This window comes from Callithrix jacchus, chromosome 8 (assembly GCF_049354715.1).
Source record: "Callithrix jacchus isolate 240 chromosome 8, calJac240_pri, whole genome shotgun sequence".
Lineage (NCBI taxonomy): Eukaryota > Metazoa > Chordata > Mammalia > Primates > Cebidae > Callithrix > Callithrix jacchus.
In genome coordinates, this window is record NC_133509.1 from 63,447,501 (window position 1) to 63,463,301 (window position 15,801).

A 15,801-nucleotide genomic window follows, 5' to 3' on the forward strand; every position below is an offset into this window, starting at 1 on the left:
TGGGAGAAATGTAGTTTTGAAACTATTTTTCACCTCTTCTTTTTGTAATCTTATTCACCCCACACTCTCTACTACATCCCCCAAATATGACCAAATATTGACTGACAGCTTGAAAGTGCTAATCGAATCATTCCCAATCATATGTATTCAATACGTTGGCTTGAAAAAAAAATGGGACCCCAAATCTTTCATCTAATATCATTGTTCAATAGACAGACAGATTTTTAACCACAGCAAATTCAAGTACAGCTTTCAGACCAGTCAAACCCAGGAGACAGGCAGGAGGTCTGCCCTTCCTCAGCCGTTCTTCTGTCTGCATTAGCTGTTCTTGCTCAGGCTCCATCGACCTGTCAGAGCCATCACAGTGATTGACTGCCCCGGCAGATGTGCTGCTATAACAGGTAACTTGATCATCCAGACCCATCTGTCTCTAAGTCCTCTTCAATTCACACTTTGAAAAATATTAGAGGTTGGGAGGGGTTGAATTCTTTGTTGGGATTTTTTAGAAAAGTAGGCTATCTGTATTTCACAAAAGGTTACCGTCTAGTGAGTGAATGGAAATGCTCACTGAGAGCATTTGAGCTCTTTAAGTGAGATGAGCTGCTTCCAGGGCATCTTACTATTAACATTTTAAATTGGCCAACAAGATCTGAGAGAATCTGAAAACCTTATTTCCAAAACACCATCTAAAGTTAAGGACCAATTTAAAAGAACAGCCATGATAATAATAGAATGATGTTGCAAAGGTAACAGTTTCTGTGTATGAGTGAGACAGATGGGCTGTCTGTGCATATAGAGGAGGGGAATCTCATGCAATGGGAGCAGTCCCATGCCTTCCCTTCAGTGCCCATAGCCTGGCAAATGTTGTGACATCATTAAGCTGAACTGCTGATTTCAGATGAGTCTGGAACAAGAATGGGCAGGGGTAACTCAAGCTTCACGCTGAAATGTACTTAACTAATTTACTAGTGTCACTATTTCTGATAATTACTTTTCACCAAAATATTTTCCTGTGCTTGTGTGCAGTGAATTTCATGCTATAAGCCAACACTCTAAGTGTAGAACTGCTCAGGATCTATCAACAGCTTCTATTAAGAGAGAATATAACCTTGGTGAGATCAGTGGCTAACACTTTTCTATTTCTCAATAAAGTCTATTGCCTACTCACTGTCAAGGGATGAACATTGGCTGAGAATGACATTGTTCAATATATAAGGGAACGTAACATACTGTAGCAAGCATGAAAATGTAAAATGAATGACAACTAGCAAAAAAAAGTAACTTTTTTTCAAACGAGAGGAACAAAATTATACTAAGTGTATATATCAATAACGACACCTGCAGAACCTGAAGAAATAAATGAGCACAGAGAAAGATATGAAAAAAGGCAAACATTCCTAATGGAACTCATTTGCAATTCTTTCATAGGCTATCCCTATGAATGAGAATATGTCAATATTTATACTATTTCTCCAATTCAAAATGTTAACAATTAATAAATTTCTCAAACTGCTCTTTCTTGGCTAAGGAACTAAATTCTGTTCTGAGCATAGTTTACCACTTTTATCTACTGGTCAAATTCCTTGATTTGTTTTAAGATCCTTCATGGAAATGAACATATTTTTTATTCAGATAAGAAATAGGAAATGTAACATTTAATTAGTTTAAATAAGCAATAACTATTCTTTCTTACTTTTTTTGGCCTGAGGGAGGATCAGACTTGTTATTGATGTTGCTTGAAAAGGCAGAGATGGTTTGAGTAAAGCTATGGAGTGTTTCAAAGTGTTATTTATCATATAAAGCTTTGGCTGATTAATACCGTTTAACAGTGCCCACTCTTCTCCTCTATTCCTACACTTCCAACCCAAAGTGAAAAAAGTCAGATATTTGAAACGCAAATCCACCCATAATTTAGAAACAGCTGAGAACACGATGGCACAATTAGCAAAGAAAAATCAACACTGTCTTGATAAAAATTACTTTTATGAGTTCACCATTTATGTAATTAAAAAGTTAAAGGGGAAATTGTCACTATTTTAGTAGTGTTTGTCATTTTATACTGTGCAGTTATTTGCTCAGAAGCCCTTATAGATGAAATGGTATTTCTAAACCACACATATCTTCAGTACTTTCATGCCATGGAATCAGATCTGTACGTATCCTGATATGGAACAAGAGATTCTTTTTAAAACTCTTGCATTTTCATCTACTTCACATCATATAACTCACATTCTTAAAAAACGACTGAAGATTTTCTTATTTCCATGTGGTTCCTGCTTTCTAAATTCTGTTGCTTGTTTTCTCCTTGGAGTTCTAAATGTTGCTTTAACATCTTTAGGTGTGATATAGATAGATTTAGAGAGATGTAGTTAGCAAGCCTCAAGCTGCAGCTTTTAAATACATTTGAAAATCTTCTTTTGGAGGAAAACAACACACTCTTATAGGAAAGTTACACTTTATTTTGGAGGTACCTCTTGCAACTTTTCATTCCAAAGGTGGTGAATTTACTATTACGATCAACACATGTATGCAATTAATCTTTTATCACGCAACCTTTTTTATGTGCAGCTCATCAAAGATAGTTTACCCTTTGAACAGCACAAATACTAAATTTTTAAAAAGAGGGACCAAGGTCTATTTACCAAATCAAATTCAGTTGAACGTCTGAGAAAGTGTCCTTTTACATAAGGTTTATACCATATGATGTGTTGATCTTCTGGAGCACAATTTGCCTCTGTGTTCTCCCATGTAACTATAGGCCTGCATTCACCTCAACCTTGCCCTTGTAACATTTTTATTCAACTAATTATATCCATAGAAAGAGTTTGTGTAAATATGGTTTTAGCAGTTTATAACAAGAAAAGTGGCTTTCACTTATTTTAAGTTCAAGTTCTGTATATTCAATTACTGTTAACAAGCACTCCACCTACTGGCTTACGTGATGCCAAGCAAGCAGTCCATGATGCGAAGCAAATCGGCAGTAGTAAAAGATATTTCCAAGTCTGCAATATGAACGGGATCTCAGCTTCATATCATCAGCCAGGGTCCAGAATGACTGAATTGCTGTTCACTAAGATTAGGGTGATTCTTGGTATTTGTCTTGACTAAGTGACAACCTAATTGTGAAGAAGATTTCCAACACCAGTTTGGTGTATGAGGGTAGGATGGTTCACTGAGAGGTGGATTTTTGCAACCACAACAAAGAAGGGGGAAAGTCGCGTTTCAGGGCATCAAAATACCTTTCATGCTTATTTAGAACAAATAATTATCAGCACAAGCATCAGTATACAAAGTACTTTTGTCCAAAAGTGTTCTTAAATAAAATAGGATATTTATTTTTATAATGAGTTAGAATTATACACGTTGCATATGGTTATTTCTTGTCCACCAATATGCCATTTTAAAAACTGTAATATTGCAGTAGCAACAGAAAAATCTGTGCTTGAAAAATTTCTTTGACCATTGCTTCCTACCCCCATGAACTTTTTAGCGTGCTAGTCTTAGTAATGACTAATTATATGACAGACAAAGAGAGATTAGTATTAGGCATTATAGTGAAATCAAAAGAAATTGAACCAGCTCTATTCCACAATGTCAACATAATATATAAATCATAACCTTCTGCCTACCCCACCCACCACTATCCATCTTGACATCTCTTTTTAAGGACAACTTACTATGTAATTATTGCCACTGTGCCCATATTATGGTATGCTTGAATGTGGCAATAAACAATATAGCAATTAATGTGAAATAATACAAGAACAAATCAAGGCACACAGGCTAGATATTGAGGCAAAGCAGCAGGGACATTGAAAATAAAAGCTTAATGGGCTGTGGTGTGGAAATGCTTTTCCTAATATTGTCTCAGGGTGTTATTGTGAATTGAACTGAATAATAAATGTTGAAGGGAAACTGTCTAACTATATAAAAGGTTTCTTGGGGTCAGCTGTATTTTATCTACAACTTTCTATCTTCTCTAGGATTAGTGAAGAATCATCATACACTTTCAATAGCATGGGAAGATCTCCTGACTCCAGAAACTCTTGTAGTTTGCAGCTAAACCAGGATACAATATGGCACTAAGCAATAGAACCTATTCTGGGTTGATGAATGCTTGTGCACTGATGCTGGAATAGCTTTATAACTGCTTTAGTAAGAGCCCAGCAAAACTGCATCCCAGATGCATGAATTTCTCTTTTGACTTTGCAAAGGAAGTGTTCACGGTTAGGGGGTGGAAATCAGTTCCATTAAGCATTTACCCTGCAAAACAGAGATTGAGGAATCTTAGCACATGATGACAGAACAAAATTTACCTGACCCTTCCAAGCTAAGGAAAACAAGACAGAAGGTCCTCTCGAGAGGCTGAATCATATATATGTTCTAAGCCTGTGCTGCCCATATGTTCAATAGGACTGTTGAATCTCAAAGTTATAATAATTTGCAACGAGGTGCCAGAACCAATTATTAAATATCGTATGATCCAACAGAGATGAAATAAAAATATACAGGGTCGATTTTACTGGCTTTGACTATTATAAGGCATTTAAAGTACTTTGAATTTACAGTTTAACTTGAGGGTTTTATTAACGACATCCTTATGCTAGAATTTTGTTCCCAGCTGAATATCATAAGCTCAATGCAGATGGCATACTTTTTCAAGGACAAAGGGAGTCTTGGCCTTATCCTTTCTTTTTGATTTGTATATCAACTCAGGCAAAGGAGATATGCTATTATGATATCTTCCACTAATGTAAACCTTTATTCAAAAGCGCAAATGACAGCCAAAAGTACAATTCAAGTGAGAAAAAAGGTAGTGTGTGATAGTATCACAGAATGATAGAATCTCAGCCAAATCGCTGCCTATAGTGTAGAAAAAGGAGACTCTTAGTCTTCAGTGTAAACAGTCGTAATTTATTTACCATGACATCTCTGAAACATGAATGAATAAATGTTTTAAATACTGGTTCAGATCTCAAAGCCAAGGCCAGTTCTTTTTCCCTGACTGCTGTGAATCTACCCTCAGCGAAATGGGAGATGTGGACTGGTGGTTTGCCACCAGTAAAGCGAGGTGCTCAGAAGACGACGTTTGTTCTGCTACTATTATTTCGAAAGTACTAGCAAGGCTTTCAGTCGAGTCTTCAGAATCAAAACAAGATTGTTCTAACATAGTAACATTTTGCTGGAATTAAACCATCTCTTTGAATGGATTTTCTTGAGAATCAAAGCTGAAAGGCAAGCTTTCTCTCCAATCTGAGCATAGTGTGTCTGCTGAGGCCTCAGTATGATCAGTTTAGGAGATTAAAGTCTGTCTTCCCTTGGTCACGGGAGCACTGCAAGCACAGGACCATGTTTGTCTATGTATGTTTACAGCACCTGTCAGTCGATACATGAGAAACAAGAAGAGTAATGTAAACTGATCCCCTCTATTGCTGAATATTTAATGCAGTCCACTAGAAAGAAAAGCACAAACATTCTACTTTTCCAATGCTTGTCTTCTATGCCCTCTTCTAATATTCTCTCAGGAGAGGTTGGTTTCGATCTTGGTCAGGGCAAGTACCCATTTATTTCAGAAACCTTACTTTCTTGTCTCAGCTTCCTTCCTGTCTCCTAAAATGAAATTTATTTTATTTTAGCCACCTCTGAGCATACTTGTATGTATATATTTTCAGGAATATTGGATTTTCCATATAGATTTTTAAATCAGTTTTCAGATCAAGTTCAGAAATATGTAAATTGTTGTGTTGTTGGACCAGGCAGGAATAGAACATATCCCTGAGATGAAGAACACCCAATACTATAAAGTGATCTTAAATGAGAAAACCAGTGTGTAGGTCAATTAAAATGGCCAATAATGGGAAAACAAGTGCCCACTCCAAGAGCAATTGTAAGACATTTAACCCAAGGAAAGTTGCATTATAGGTTTTTATTAAATTGAGGCTATATTCACACTTATTGTGGTTTGAAATGTGAACCAATATTTTCTATCTTTGGTTTCCTTGCTTTAAGATCTCTTAATGTGCAAAGATGTAATTCATAATATCATGTGACTGTTTTAAGTTTGCAAGTTACTGTCTCGAAAGTTATAATTTAATTTAAATTGACAAATGCCCATTAAACTATTATGCTGTCTCATAAAATCATATCTGACCTGAGATTAGTGTAACAAGACTCTGCAATTCCTAACTCTCGATTCTTTGTCATTTTAACCTTATTTACAACACAACACAGCCGATTTTAAAGAGTACTATCATTTAGCACAATATAAAGTATTAGTTTTCACAGATGTATTCAAATCCTATTTAAAGCTTAGATCTGCTGTTTTTCAATAAATCTTTATAATAAGGAAAAGAGAAAAAGATTTAGGTCCTAGTAACAAAAAATACACATATGCCTACTCAAATACTTCCTGAAAGACATGCAAAATAATATTAATAACTCTTAAAATAGTTTGTAGATAATCTGCAAATATAGACCTTGGGAGAGAGAAAGAAGACAACTTCTGCAAATCTAAAATGCATAATAGGAACTGCAGAAAGGAACTCTTTCTAAATGGAGGTCTTCACATGGAAAGCAAGGATAATGCCACATACCAATAAGAAAAAACAAAACATAACAGAAGAAAAACAAAATAAAATGAAATATACTCTTGTCTGAACAATTACACTACTCTCATTGGAGAAGTGTTACATTCTAAAGTGGCAGCTTGGAAACTCCAACGTATCTATATGCTTATTTCCTAACATCTGATTGTATTAACATTTTGCTCTGGGCCACTATGAAGGGTCTGACTTCCTTTCAAACTATCAGTTTCATTCCTCCTGGCAGGTAATCCCCATGATCAAAAAGATTAATAAGTATAAAAAGGATTAGAATAAAGCATAATAGAATTTCATGGAATTCTGCCATTTTGTGCTATTATAATTTGTTAATATTAACAATAGGTTTTGTATATTCAATACTTACCCCATGACAGACACAATGCTGAATGCTTTTAGACATTATTTCATTATATTTTCTCAGAAGCCCTGCAAGATAAATAAATATATATATATATTATATATATACAGTTGTTTTTTTTTTAGTCTGAGTCTCGCTGTGTTACCCAGGCTGGAGTGAAGTGGCACGATCTTGGTTCACTGCAACCTCCACCTCCGGGGTTCAAGCAATTCTCATGCCTCAGCCTCCTGAGTAGCTGGGACTACAGGTGCACACCACCACGCCCAGCTAGTTTTGTATTTTTAGTACAGATGGGGCTTTACCATGTTGGCCAGGATGGTCTTGATTTCCTGACCTCATGATCCACATGCCTTGGCCTCCCAAAGTGGTGGGATTACAGCATGCACAACCACACCCCAGCCCTGAAAGATATTTTTCTGTCTGTTTCTTAAATGAGGTAGTTGAGGCATAGGAAGGCTATGTGAGTTGCTATAGGTCATATAACTAGTAGTGGCTTAGAGATTCCTGCATAAATATGCCTAACTCCCAGGTTCATACTCAAAACTCTACTCTGTTCCTTCTCTAAATTTCAGCCCTTCAGAATTAACCATTTAGTATTGAAATTGGAAATGTCCACATGATGATGCAGACACATGAGTTACTTCCCAACAATGGGAATGAAGTCACAATAGAACAACATTTAAGTTTTGAGGTATAAAATAAACTGGTGTCAGCACAGCATGTAATATATGGAAGGAGTTCAAATGTGTTGCACATGATGATTATCATCATTATTAGTAACAAAGCCTCACCAAAATGATATGCACTTCAATTTTACAGTACATATAATGAAACCAGCTCATGGGAAACAGTGTCCAGTAAACCAGTAAATGCGGGGAGGAGGCAGGGAGGAAGAAAAATTTAATGATGTTACCCCATGCAGTTCCTTTCATTTTGTCTTCTGTAGTTTCATATTTGAGCTCAAGAGGACCATGTGATGTGATTCATCCTGGTTGAACACGTTGTATACTTAGGAAAACAGCAACACTTCTTTTTGCTTCTACCAATGGCATACTCAAAGAAATGGAATCTGAAGTGTCATCTTTTAAATGAAACATTAAATTCAAGGACTTATAACCCACTAAAGTTTTCCTTCACAGAATATAGTTTGTCTCAGTGTTTGTGCTTCATTAAAATTAACCATCAAAAAATATTTAATTCTACTTCCCTCCATGTGTGTCTTATCACTACTACCAAGAATGTGTGTATGTGATTTTTTTAAAAAAATTACATCTATGACAAAATGACTAACATTTAATTAAAATAATGGTATAAATGACTGCCTAACATAGGTAAAGCAGAAGAGAATGAGTTATTTCTATATTTTGGTAAAAGAGAAATTGGGTCCTAAGTTTAATAAGTGATACAGAAACAAACTTTTATTATAAATCATGTTTGATAGAGATTTGGTAAGGTAAGAAGATGAGATGAGTGATAGAAAAGTTGTAGAAACTAAAATTTTGTTCTTATTTCAAAAGTTGATTAGACAAGTGGTTATGAAAAAATTAATTGTAGTAGTAGAGTATGTCCAGGCTGTACAGAAGGAATTGGTTCACGACTGCCACCCCCTAGGAATGTATTCAGTGATCAGAGTACAGTGAGTCATTGAAGGAAAACACTGTCATACCTGAGGTCACTGCAGACCTTGCTCAGTAACAGAAGCATAATTGGCCCTGTATGTGATTAAGAGTCTTCTATAATTTCAGTAAATAGGTATTTTTAAAGATAGTTTATTTAATTCAAGGATTTTAGCAAATAGAGTTTATATTTTACAAATGTGTATAATTATATCTTTGAATTTTAAAATGTTTAGAATAATCTTAGTCTAAGTGATGTCGACCTTAACTGAACAAATTAAGCATTTATGTTATAAACAATTTATGATTAGAATTTTCAAAGTTCAAACAAGAACCATTTGTTTTTCTGTACAAGACCAAATGAAGAAACATGCTACATCACTATATGTACTAAAAATTCAAATTACCTAATATTCCTGAGAGCAATTATTTATGTCAGTGACAGATTATTAATCAAGAATTTGGTTTTGATAAAATTTGAACCAGATTGCCTTTCTTTTTTCAGAATTGAAGATGTTACTAAAATGATGTTTCACTTCAGATTCCCTCACCTTCTTAACCAAAAAAATAACAAACAATATAAACAAGAAATGACTGTTGGACCATGGTCTGTGTTGGACTATCTAAATGTTTTCTGTAACTTGTTTTATATAAGTTATCAGTAATTAAAATAATTTGTTTGGAAGTAAGAATTCACTTAGTTGTCAGAAAATTTTTAAACTTAATGATTGCAAAATACTAGGAAAATGCTAAATACAGTGATAAATTGATGCATATCCTGCTTCTTAAGAGATTATTTCTTTTAAATCTACATGTGACCATCAAGATTGTATGATTTCTTTGACCTCTATTAATTAAGTACAAAAATAAGAGGATGCAAAAGGTGTTCTTTCATTTACTAATAGCTGGCCTAGCTGCGGAAAAGTTGGTTGAAGAGTGAAAAAATTCAATCAATTATCTCATCTCTATCTCTGTATCTTTATCTCCCATGACCAGATGTTTTGGACACATAGAAACAATTTTAGCTACTTCGTTCTTCTGTGTTGCCAGTAGCCAATTAAACCAATACTAATTTAATCAATTCAGAATATTTTGTAAAACTACTAGTGTAAATAGAGTAATAAATTCTGAATAATTTTTCAAAATACGGGAGCTGAGTAGTGGTGAAAATTTAGAACATACATTTTTGCTATACTACAACTCATTTGGTTTAAAAGGTATGTCCTACATTCCTAAAAATAGGAAAATTTACAACCTTTTAAGAAGGTATTGCATTATATAAGGCTTTTAGTTAACTTCACATTGACAAATTCGTTAACTTCTTGTCATTATGCTTTAAAGAAAAAGTTGTCAATATTATGTCTTACATGCAAGTTCATATATGCTTATTTATTATGAGAATTTACTGATATGTATGTATACACTGGTACCTGGCTTAAAGTCTACCATTCAGCTGAGATTCAGTATACATTTGCTGAATTAATAAATAAATGCATATAATTATATAACTACATGTACACATATTTCTTAAATTTATAATTAATGTTTAGATACTCATCATGGACACATATCCAGGGAGCTGAAGTTTCTGACATTAACAATCTCATAGATAATTATGGTCCACTGGAAAATAAAGAATAAGCATAATTATTTCTCATTTTAAATAACTAATTTGATTGACAAATGATACTATACGGATCTTTATCCAGAGAGCCAACATAGGTAACACTCTATTTATTTAAAAAAAAAAAAGTTGTAACCTATTTCTACTCCTAGTTTCTAGTCTAAAACTAGTATAATGCTTCAGTGGATCCATTTGTCTTACTGTTACTTTGGTTACATAAAAGGTAATCAATGTATTTTAATCTCAAAGACTGGGTTCCCTGAAAACAAAATTAATTAAAATATCATTTCAATGCCATTTAATTTACAAGATTTGACTGCCCAGCTATTCTACAGTTGTGTTTTGTTTTTATCCAATGGATTGGATGTTGTGTTTCATTTTCAACAGATGTGACTTACAGTGCACTAAAGAGCAATGTATATACATTTGGCTTAGAATTTTAAGTGAATATACCCTCTAATAATTTGCCCAATATAAATGATCACTTTAAAAAGTAGTACTGAAAGCAAAAAAACTTACTTAAAGGATCAGTTACGTCTAAAATTATGAAATCAATAACAATATTTTCTCTGTGATTCTTTCTCTCTGATAAGCAAAATCACTGCTTAAAAGCCACATTAAAATTTAATCACAATCTGTGTGCTTTAGCAATTGATAATTTCTGGACAGCTGTCTTCTGCTTTGTTTAAGTCTTGTGTTCCTTCTGTTTAAGTTATGCCTTTTAATAATTGAATTAAGTATGTTTGATTTTAAAATCAATTATTAAAATATGATCATAGTTTATCATCTTCCAATAATGGTTTATAATTTTATATTCCTTTACTTACAACAGTGTTAAAACTGGGGTGAAGACCTCATGAGAGGTTAAGCTACTAGTATCTTATATAAATTATATAATCATGTTTTGACCTTAATGTATATATATTTTTAAATTAAATGAGAATTGATAACAATTTGTGTTAACGACCTTAAAATAGGTACTTTAGTTTTAGACTGTGAGCTAGAATCCTAACTCAGCTTTCTTTAACTCATGCCTGGTATTTTGTATGCCATATATTGAATAATAAAAATACATGTGTCAAATGATTTTCTGAAGAATTCTTTAAAAAATTTTCTGGATACTTTAAAAAAATTCTTAAATTCACTCTAAGATCAGCCATGGCAATTGAATGTATATGACATCTTCAATATTTAAAAGGATAAATGATCACTTGTTAAGTATCATTACTTCATCATTTAGCACAGATTATATAACAGCTAGTTCAGCAATTATTGCTATTCCATAGTTCCTCCCTCTGTGTGTTTCAAAGGAAGGGAATAAAGAAAGATTATCTTTCATAGTACTTCCTCTGATTACATCCCTACTCTCTAATCACCTAACACAACTGCCCAGACTTGAAGTGATAATGTCATATTTATTATAGGATGACTATTTAAAAGAATCAATATGTTCAGTGTTAAGCTATGCATTTAAATTTTGAAGGCTAAAATGGCTGACACACTGGTCATATTATATTGCCTTGTGGTAAAATATTTTTTATTATGTTATTTTAATGTACTCAACTAAATCAATAAGGTTAACTGTATTTGCCAGCATTAGGACCTATAAAATTTGTATCTATTCAATAGTATAATTTATGTGTTCATATTTACTTTTGTCTTTGCATCAGATGCTAATTAATTAAATACTTCTGCTGAAACTAATAAATAAGTAATAATTAGATAAACACATTGCAAAACATAATTTGAAAGAAGCAGATTGAAGTGGCTTGGGAATATAAGTAGCCATATAGCATGTCAATTAAGACAAAAACTGAAATATTCCAAATATGTCCACAATATGTCCAAATATGTCTGCAATATGTCCAAATATATGCACAATATTGCAATATTTAAAATAGTGCATATTTTAACATATATAGAAAAAGGAGCATGGACCTTCAGGTTATCTGAAAATTAAAAAAAAATTACTGGTAATGTCAATTCAAAGGCATAATTTACTTGAAATTTAATTTATAAGTCAAAACATGCTCTTTATATAACAAAATTTTGATATATATAAAATTATGTAAGATGAGAAAATTATTCAACTATAAGTGGGTACTTGATTCCCTTAAATAAGATTGCTTGTTTGGGGAGTGAAGGATATTGGAATAAGCATGTCTTGAAGTGCTGTGGTAAGGCCATGTGTTCATATGCCTCATTTTGAACAGAGAAAATGTATCATAAAGCAATGTAAGGATGTGTGTTAGAAAGCATGCAGCAAATGAAGTTTGTTTCCCTTGAAAGGAGAATCTCCATAAGTTACTAATGTCAGGGTTGTTGTTATCTTTATTTTCACATCATCATTTTTTTTAGTGTTCTATACCCCAGTTTGTTATGTTTAAATGTTCAGGAACTAAAACTGCTTTTACAAAATAACTCTAGAAAACTATAAAAATCACAAATCCTTCCAGGGAATTAATCCGAAGTAAAATCATTTTAACACGCTATTTTTTCTCCCAGTAATTTTCAAAAACATTTTTTTCTAAGATCAGATTTTGACACTATCCTTTTTTTCACACTATGATGTGACTCCTCCTATTATTAAACTTTATGGTTTGAAAAGTCTTTCTTATTTTACTGCCTCCAACATATTAGGTTACTTTTTTAAGAAAAGGTGAACATATTAGCATTACATAAAATGTTAAAGTGACAAAGAGTTAAACTAGGAATTTTAGATGAATACACTAGCAGTTTGCCATTCTGACAGCAAAAGCCAAGCTAGTGCTTAAAAAAATGCAAGTTTGAAAAATGCAAATGGTGTTATCCAAATATGCAGCCATATGTCCATAATACACACATTTTTTGGGGAAAAATTTTGTAAAGATTTCTATCACAGAATTGCATCTCAAAATGTTGGGGGTCTTGTTTTTTATGTAGCGTTCCCATGAAGACGGTAAGATATGCAGTTATGTTTCAAAATCTTTTAAATATATTAGGATGGAAAAATGACATTATTTTTAGGTTTTCACGGAAATTTGGCTCTACGTTTTAACATTCCATTTTGAGTAGGTGCTCCACTTTATCTATAATATAGCTAGCAGAATTTTCCAAAATATCCAGATTCTAGTCACAAAATTTTCTGTTCAGACAAGTAAAGTTTAAAACATAATCTCTTGGAACAACAAGTTAACAGTCCTTGGAAGTCAACATTAATGAGTCAAGGAAAAGCCATGAGTAGTTTGACTAATGCTGAGCTGTGAAATTTGGATAACCTTTAGGAACTCGGCTTTGTTGGTCACAGCATCACAACAATAGGGGAGTGAAAGCCAAATGCAAGCAGTGAAACCTCCAACAGGAAAATATCAATTAATCTTTTTCAATAGAGTTGAAGTAGGTGTAATCCTCTCATTAAATAGTTTGAATCTTTTTCCAAGTAAACAAAGAAGGGATAATGAGTGATGCCATCCAACTTGTTTACATGGAGAATCTTCAAGAGGCTTAGGCATAACCTCTCAAGACAGAGGTCTTCTTAGCCACTGGTCACTAATTACCCTCTTTTAAAGGTGATTGTATAAGCAAAGAGACTGTGTTTTTAGACTTAACCTGAGAATGCCACTTAAAGTGCCAATATTTTATACTTAAGCCAATATATTAAGCAGTGTCAAAATTTATGGGATCCTCACAAACCCCCTCAAAGAAACATTATTTCCAATATATATTTGAATAAATATTCATGTTCTTAAAATTCTTATTAAAAAGCTACTTCTGTTATAAGAAATAATTCATGTTTAACTGCTAGAAACGGTATAACTACTGATTGAACTACAGCACCCTCAGACCTCCAATTGCTATGAAAATTCTGGGTTGGAAAGGAGAAGAGAGGACTGGAATTAACATCTGTTGTGTCATCTGCCAACCAGTTTGCCCTTGATATTTAAGCAATTTCAGTAAATACGTTCTTCAGTCCACTTGTCACAATGCAAGTGTCATTTAAAAATCACTTGATGCTTTCACGTTGTATGATATAGGCACCAATAAGTGTTAATTATTGTTACAAGCATTTTTGATGTACCAGGTATACGTCTGTAATGGACCTAAAGGAAGAGAATTTTATCATACTGTTTAACAAAGGCCCACATTTCTTACCGTGCTTATTCTTAATATTGGTATCTCCATGAGCTTATATGTGACTGAGTACATATTAATGAAATGAGTATCAGTAACGTTAATGTCTGCAACAGCATGGTGGTGATTTCTAAGGCAGTCCGGGTAAGAAGTTAGATTTGCTAAATTAATCAGCACAAAAACTTATAAAGACGTGATCAAAATTATAAATAAAGGAAAAGAGATGAAATTCTTAATGTTAACTCCAGTAAAATGGATTTTTTTTTTTGCTACTCAGTTTCAACAATTTACATTTACAATGTTATTTTGATACTCTCTTTGGATTCTGCTATGTGGATTAAAACATGAAAGTGTAAGAATATTATGTGAAGTTCAATACAAAGAGAAAATTTACATTTTATATCTATAATTTGTGATTGCTGTTTTCATTATATATCATGTATTTGCTGTTTCCATTATATATAATTATATATATCATGTATTTTTATTATATATTATAATTTACATTATATATCATGTATTTTCATTATTATGTCTTTTGAAGTAAAATTTTATTATTTCATATAACAAATAAACCATGAGGACATATGATTTATGCAGCTATGAATTCTCTTAAATCTATGCTACTCTGAGGATGAAACTTATGGACAAATTTGGAAAAAAAATGGAGAGAAGTCTATGGCTTTGTCAGTTGTATCTAGTGCAATATTAATGTCTAATCTTGGAAACAGCATTGGATTTTAGCATCAGAAATTTGTTTCTAATGCCATTTGAATGTTTTATATGCCATAGAAAGATTTTAAAAACCACCAAAGTTGAAATCTACATATAACTAATTACATAACAGTCGACAAGTTGCTTAATTACAATTTTGTTGTCTAATATTTAGAGAGATTTTATTAAAACACCTCTAAGAAGCCTTTCAAGCTTTATAATTCTATGAATATAGTACAGATATTAGTATGGGCAAATCACAATATCACTGATTCTTGTTTATATTAATGTGTTCCAATAATTTATTTTCTATTCATGGAAATTGTGTGTTACTCTAAAAAAAACTTTACAAAAATATATTTGTGTGTATAGGCACAAATCTCGTAAACATATATGAATAAATATATGACATACTCTTGTAATTGATAGTGACTCTGGGAAAAAAATTTGCTTTTTAATAGAACATACAGTAGTTGTTTTGGCCTTATTTAACAGGGTGGTTAATAATTAAGAAGAGAATGAATTATTTGTAGTGACACCAAATGCTCGTTGTGTATAGAAAACCTTAGTCAAAGTTTACTTTTATTATGTTGTGTGTGGTTGATGAAATTCCACAGCATCTAAACACAAAAAAACATCGTACTTATTAAAATCACACACAAAATATCCTTCTGCCCTTATGCTTGTTTATTTTTTCAAGTTTCTGTTTGTTAGAGATTGTCTATTATTGGAAAATTAATTTAGAGACGCATTTACACCTACACAGTCACCCATTTG

General features: G+C 32.8%; 1 long non-coding RNA gene across 1 annotated transcript in view; it reads right to left on the reverse strand.

Annotated features, from left to right (window-relative positions):
• Positions 1-2,438: 2,438 nt before the first annotated feature.
• Positions 2,439-15,801, reverse strand: part of LOC128928795 (uncharacterized) — a 47,770-nt gene continuing 34,407 nt past the window's right edge. The window contains exons 5-6 of the long non-coding RNA XR_008474367.2: positions 6,967-7,028; positions 2,439-5,376 (exon numbers count right to left, since the gene is read on the reverse strand). This is a non-coding gene — a long non-coding RNA (uncharacterized LOC128928795). The remainder of the gene's footprint in view (positions 5,377-6,966; positions 7,029-15,801) is intronic.